Source organism: Arvicanthis niloticus, chromosome 15, assembly GCF_011762505.2.
Source record: "Arvicanthis niloticus isolate mArvNil1 chromosome 15, mArvNil1.pat.X, whole genome shotgun sequence".
Classification (NCBI taxonomy): Eukaryota; Metazoa; Chordata; class Mammalia; order Rodentia; family Muridae; genus Arvicanthis; species Arvicanthis niloticus.
Window position 1 is genome coordinate 66,605,385 of NC_047672.1, and position 7,050 is coordinate 66,612,434.

At 37.4% G+C, this 7,050-nt stretch overlaps 1 pseudogene; it reads right to left on the bottom strand.

The window, feature by feature from the left end:
- Positions 1–2,093: 2,093 nt before the first annotated feature.
- LOC117720477 (pleiotropic regulator 1 pseudogene) lies at positions 2,094–5,703 on the bottom strand (annotated as a pseudogene).
- Positions 5,704–7,050: the final 1,347 nt, after the last annotated feature.

A 7,050-nucleotide genomic window follows, 5' to 3' on the forward strand; every position in this document is an offset into this window, starting at 1 on the left:
ATAAAGGAATTATATGATGCTTTTGGATTTTTTCCAAAATCTTTCAAAGATTTACATAAAACAAGACAAAAGCTTGACAATGTGTCAGCAACTCTATGTTGTAGGGAAATTAGGAGCAGTTATTTAGAATTTATTTAATATAAGTTAAGGAATATGTCATTTCTCATTATGTTTAATAGACATTGAAATGAATGGGATAGCTAAAATGCACACTTTTTTAAAATTCACCATTTTTAAGGTTGAAATCACTCTGTTTCTTAGGTCATCAAAGGACATTGAATTACATCAATCAGAGTCAGACAACAGTGCACACATTCAGAATCTCTTAATAAACATGAGCAGACTGATTTCACTATTATTTAAAAGGTCTGAAGATTTCAGAAACACCCTTACAAAAAAGTGAGGGAAAGTTACTTTGAAAATGTCTTTTTGTAAGGGACCAGAATTTGCTGAAGAATGATACCCCAGACTCAAATAGTGTGTAAAAGCAAAGAGTATTTTATTCTGCAGAAGTCCAACATGCTGCAATCTACCATTTTTTCAAGATGGAACTATTCAAGCAAACTCACAGGCCCAAGTTAAAGAACATTAGGGAAATTCCAGGGAGGGGTAGGTGACCTTTATCTTAGTTGATTGCCTCTATCTCTAGGGATTGCTGGAAGTAGGGGGCTGGAAACTGTTGCTAGGGAAGCCTGGAAATTGTTGCAGACTCATTGCTTTTGCCTCAGGCTAGGTGGCAGGGTGGCTGCCCGAGGGCCTGGTACTTGCCTAGATTTGCCGAATTCTGGGAAACAGAGATCTGGACCCAGACTCATAAACTGCCTGTTTGAAGCCTGTCCTGGAGTCAGCCAAGCTCAGTCCTCTCATTTTCAGTGAGCAGGAAGCCTAACATCATTTAGATTTATCTGAGCAGGTTTGTCACTGCTGCTTTTACCCTATACTGGTATACGATCAACAAGGTCAAGGAATTCTGCCATGGGTATAAACGTTGTGAGAAATCATTACTGCCTATCAAGAAATTTACCACATTATAGAAGCAAGTATAAGCAAATCCAGATAACGAATGATTTAAGCCTAGAGTTGTGAAGAAGCAAAAAAAAAAAAATATATACTGTTCCCTGAAGACCCCCATACTCGGGAGACCCTTCCTCAAGTCTCAGGAAATCACGACCACCCAAAGATCACAAGAAACCATACCTGGATGCAATCAGCAGAGGCTTTATTAGGGAAGTTGGCCGGTGGTCAAACCACAAGCTTTCTCTCAAGAGCAAGGTTTGGCCTCGAGTGACGAGTTAAGGGGTCTTTTAAAGAGGAAAACCACAAACCAGAGGAGTGGGGAGGGGGTGAGGGGTTGCCAAGGATATATAACATAAGAATAGCAAAACATTCCAGAGAACCCCACACTGAATGGTTTACCATGTCACCGTGTCCCACTCTGTCATTTACCAACTATTTCAGATTAACTATTTTCACTTCTTCCGGCTATAGCCCCACCTAGGTGGCTTACTGCCTGAGGCTTGAGGAATGTAATCCATAATGTCCTTCACCCGGAATGTGTCCTGGGGTAGTGAAAATCTTACATTCAGTTCCGCTTTCTGGAACTTGCATTTTTTTGCCCAGGTCTAAAGGCAAAGAAAAAGTCTACATATTTCATAAAATGGTCTTTATAATTTTTCACTCTACAGCCCCACTTTTAACCTATGAGAGCAAGAAACAGTTGTTTATCCTTAGTATAAGTTGAGCTGGCCCTTGAAGGATATTTCATAGTAATTTGCTAAGAAGAGAGTAGTTTTGACAAAGAGAAAAGATCACAGACGCTCTGCGCATGCTTCTATTTTATAGGGAGATATATTTCTTGGAATATTTAAATACGTGTGACAGTTATAAAAGAGATTGAATTTGTTTATGGGTGACATTAAATATGAGACTGTGACATGTGGATCTCAAACATTGTCTTGGTATTTTTTTTCCTTGCTTGGACATGGGGAGCAGTTTATTGTAAAATACAAAGCAGCAATATTTTCTGCAAGTGAGCTTCTTGGATGACTGGATATCCTCAATACCAAGCTATGAACAGAACATCCATGCAGACACTAACGGTTCTTTCTCTTGATAATTTCTAGTTTCCAGCTGACTGAGTGATTTTCTTCTGTTGCTGTCTCATTCTCTTTGTAAACTTTAATGGTTTTATCAGCTTCAGCTGTTAGTAACTGACTTTCTGACTGATTGAAAACACAAACAAATATTCCTGATTCGTTGTCCAAAGACCCAGGTTGTACAGCTGCATGAATGGGCTGAAAATTATAGCCAGTTCTCTAGTCCCAAAGGTGCATACTGCCATTGTCTGCTCCAGATACAAGTACTACATCAATATTAACTGTCAGCAAGTTGATAATTGCATTGTTAACCAGAGAGATTTTGAATGAGGCCTCCATCAGGGAATTTCCACTATTTTATGTGATCTATAGATCCAGACATAATGTGTAATGTTGGAGGTGTAAGACCACAGCCCTGACCAATTTCTTATGATTCGTCAATGCTGCTCTTGTCTTTCCAGATCCCCTAATTGTATTGTGGTATCATAACTCCCAGTAACAATCTGTGGCTCTGCAGCTTGGCAACTCATGGTAGCATTTGTATGTCCAGACAAAGTGTGTACACTGGTTTTAGTTCTAACATCCCAGATCCGAGCAGTGGAATCTTGACTACAAGTCACCAGGACATCGATTGTTGGATGCAAATGCAGACCACATGCTGCATTTAGATGGCCATGATAGTGCCATATAACCTTGTTATATCCCAGCACTTCACTTGTTTGTCTTCTCCACAAAAGTAAGAGCACCTCATGCTCACGATCACACCATGCACTGAACTGAGATAGTTAGTCAGTGACAGCTTTAATTTGCCACTAGCCAAGTCCCAGATCTTTATAATTCTGTCAGCAGATCCAGTAACAAACCACTGATTTCCAGGTTCCACAGTGATCCACTGAATCCAGCCAAGATACTACTGATAACCCTATAGAGTTTCCCACGGTGGGTGCTGGGGTTTCCTACTGGGGTTTGGCCATTGTAGGGGCTTTTTACGACATTAATGTAGACATTATTGGTATCGAAAGTCCCCATAATCATAGAATTTATTGCTGTGGGCTGGGAACAGTTAGATGTGGGCTGGGAACAGTCAGAAGTCCCTGCGAGTCGGCACTCACTTCCATCAGGCACAGTACCATGTGCATCAACTCTGGTCTGAGACCGGAACGCCACAGTGAAGGACTGTGCAGCTGACCCACTGATCCTTCGGATCTTTAGTTTACTCCTCCAGCAGAGAAGAAACTCAAATGATTTTGAGTTTGAAGATCTGAAGAAATTAAAACGTGGTGAAATTGAGTACTGAAGACAGCGGATACCATTACCTGTTTCTTTAACCTGAAAGGAGAATTTTTTTTTTTCAAGACATATTGAGGTAGAGATTTTAAATAGTTCAAAATAAACATGGTCAATATTCTTAGAAAGGAACCTAAGTCTCTGAAGGACCTTTCTCGCTGTCCTGAGGTAACTATGCATGTCTACTGAAGCTTCCTCTGAGATGATGCCTCAAGACTGCCTAACATTAAGAATATGGTGAACACTTCAATTTTTCCAGATAGGCACCCTTTCCTTCAGTTTTGCTTTCCATAATCAGTATAGTCAGACTGAACCATCAGCTAACGTGCCCTGGCCATTCCTGTCCTTGATAGAACATGGGACCCAAGGCCAATCACATGGCCTGCACCTTGGCAGACTGACACACAATGAAAACTGATTGTAAAATATCCAAACTGTTTTTTTTTTTTTTTTTTTTTTTTTTTTTTTTTTTTTTTTTTTTTGGTCTCAGCTCCCTTTGGTGAGTCGCCTTGTGAGTATTCAAGAAATTCATTTTTTGGCTTTAAATTTACAAAGACTGCTATCTGGCAACATTAATTTGTCACAGTAACTAAGTGATTTTAATATGTCGTGTAACTCTTAATAGGTTTTACTAAAGAACCAGAAATAGCTTATGGTAAAATGACAACACGGATTACCATCTTAAAGTAGAACCTTTCCATAGCAAAGTATGTCGCTGAGCATTTAACTGAAAAAACAGACATAAAATAAGATCAAGATGGAAGTTTTAGTTTTGCATTCATTTTAGTAGCTATGAAGAAACTGGCTGGTAACTCAGCAATCATCTCCCTCTAAGAAAAGGAATCCACCATCCCCAGGATTACAGAATTGTGATTCAATATCTTGCGAATTTATATGGCCTCATCATTGAAGTCTTACAGAAATGATTAGAATTATGGCAGAAATGGTTATTTTAGCCATACAGTTGTAAGCATTTTTTTATACATTGGCTGATTTAATCATGTGTTTTAAATAATAAAACAAAACACCAAAGAGTGCTAATTAATGATTTCCAAAAAAGGAGAATGTGGATTTACTTCAAAACATGTTATATATAGTATGTGGGTTTATTTCTGGGTTTTTGATTGATCAGCCTGTCTAGTTTATGCCAACACCATGCAGTATTTACTCTATACTACACCTTGATATCAGGGATGATGATACTACCAGAGATTCTTTTATTATGCAGTTTCTGTCTTAGCTATCCTGGGTTTTTTGCTTTTCCATATAAAATTGAGAATTACTTTTTTAAGGCCTGTAAAGAATTGTGTTGGAATTTTTATGGAAGTTACATTGAATCTGTAAATTGCTTTTAGTAGAATGGTCACTTTTACTATGTTAGTCCTACAGATCCATGAACATGGGAGATCTTTCTATCTTCTGATATCTTCTTTAATTTCTACCTTCAGAGATTTGAAGTTTTTTCACAGGTATTTCACTTGCTTGGTTAGGATTACAGCAATATATTTCATATTATTTGTGGCTATTGTGAAGGGTGTTGTCTATCTGATTTGTTTCTCATGCCATTTATCATTTAAAACATGTTATATATGAATGCATTATTATATGCAATAGCACTTATTATTGTCTTAAATAATAAAACATTGATAAACTCCTTATGACTGTAAAACTGTGTATGTACACTGGTGGTGGTTTGAATGAAAATGGACCCCATAGACTCATATGTTTGAATGGTTGTTTCCCAGTTAGTGAAACTGTTTGGGAACAATTAGGAAGTCTTGTTGGAGTAAATGTCCTTGGTGGAGGACATGTGTCACAGAAGGTTGGCCTTGAGGTTTCAAAATCCACACCAGGCCCAGTCTCTCTTTTTCCCTCTACCTCCTGGTTGTTGTTTTCACATGTGTGCTCTCAGATATGGCTCCAGTTCCTGCCTACATGCCTGTTACCATGCTCTCTTCCACGATGGTCAGGGACTCACTCTCTCAATCAAATGCTTTCTCGTATAAGTTGCTTGGGTCATGGTATCTTTTCATAGCAATAAATAATTAACTAGGATATATATGTGCATATACGTATATAGATGCATAATGACTAAAACATTCATTTACTGAGAACCCAATTGACACAAATATAATTATGAATAAATCATGTGACATTATAGGCTTACATTATGCCAAGGGCTCCCAAAAATGAACAAATAGAGAAGCGTAGTCTTGTAAATGCTCCTTGTTATTTCACATTTTACCTCTTTCTTTTGTGCCTTGGGACTTTTAGCATACTGCTCTGCTGCCTCGATGCTTGTTCTCCACCTAGAAGCCATCTAATCCAACATGGTCTCCCTGATTTCAGCTGAAGCTGATGATTTTCTTAAAGACTTTTTCTAATGCCCAGATCTAAGCCACATACCACCCTTCTGGGCTTCAACATCCTTAATTCTCCTCATTTATGATCATAATCTAAAAAGATTCCTTACAGCGAATGTCTTATCTGCTTTGACTTTTATTAGATGCTCATGTAAATTAATGAAACATCTAATGGATTTTTCAAAAGTGTTTTGTGTGTGTGTGTGTGTGTGTAGTTATCTGTTGATTTTATGTCAACAAAAGATGAAGTAGCCATAACCTTCTATATGATTAAAATTTCTTTTAAATGTGTGCAGTTTCCAGCCGCTGTAATTGTATGAAATCTGTGTAACATGTAAGCAATATTTCCTTCACTCAAAGTAGAAAATGAGCCACATTTAAAAAAAAAAAAAACTGTAAACAAGCAAAACCTGCCTATTATTATTACTAGACTTAGGGTAAAGGTTAGTGTTATCGAAACAACCTTGCTCAGAAAAAAAAAATGTTAATTTGGTTTAAAATGTTGCTCTTAGTGATAATGTGGACTAGAAAATATTTAAATTTTGAATTTGCAAAACTTTCTTGAAGAAAAACTGAGTTGTTTGTAAAACAAAAAAAGCTTCCATCGGATCTACACAATTTTGATGACTGTTTTCCATTTTCTTATTTTATACATTGACAAAAATAATGTAATATTATATCAACACACATAAATAAATGTTAAAGCAAAAAATTTAAAACATGATAATTGGAGACCCTTTACCATTTCTTCGTAGAAAACAAAAATATATTCAAATTTCTAGGGTAGACTAAAAACTTGTAAGTTTTTCTCCTTTTTTTTTTTTTGTACAGTGTATAGTCTTTTATTCTTTTATTGACTTTAAAAATTGATTTACATCCCAATTTCAGCTTCCCTATTATGGAATATTTGATTATTCTATATAGAAAACCTAATTGGTAGCAAAATACAACAGCTTAAATAGATGTAAGATGCAGTTAGGTACGTTCTGAAGAGATGCAGTTTGTGTGTGCTTCTAAAACTCCCCATAGATTTAAAAAAAGAAAAACGCTAGTTTTGCTCTATGACGGGAGGCAAAGTCAGCTGGGTGGCCGTGAGCTGCTATAAAGGTAAAATACTTTGGCCCCTACTGACTTGGCTTGGAATCCCCTCCCATCCCCACCGTGACAACAACATATCAAGTGAGTAGGCTCTCCCACCCCTTCCGTGCTTGGTGGAGCCTTATGGAAGAAATTCTGGGTAAATGATAAGGATTCTCTTTCTGGGCCTGCAAGAACCACAGAGAAGCAGCTTGCAGGACACAGGC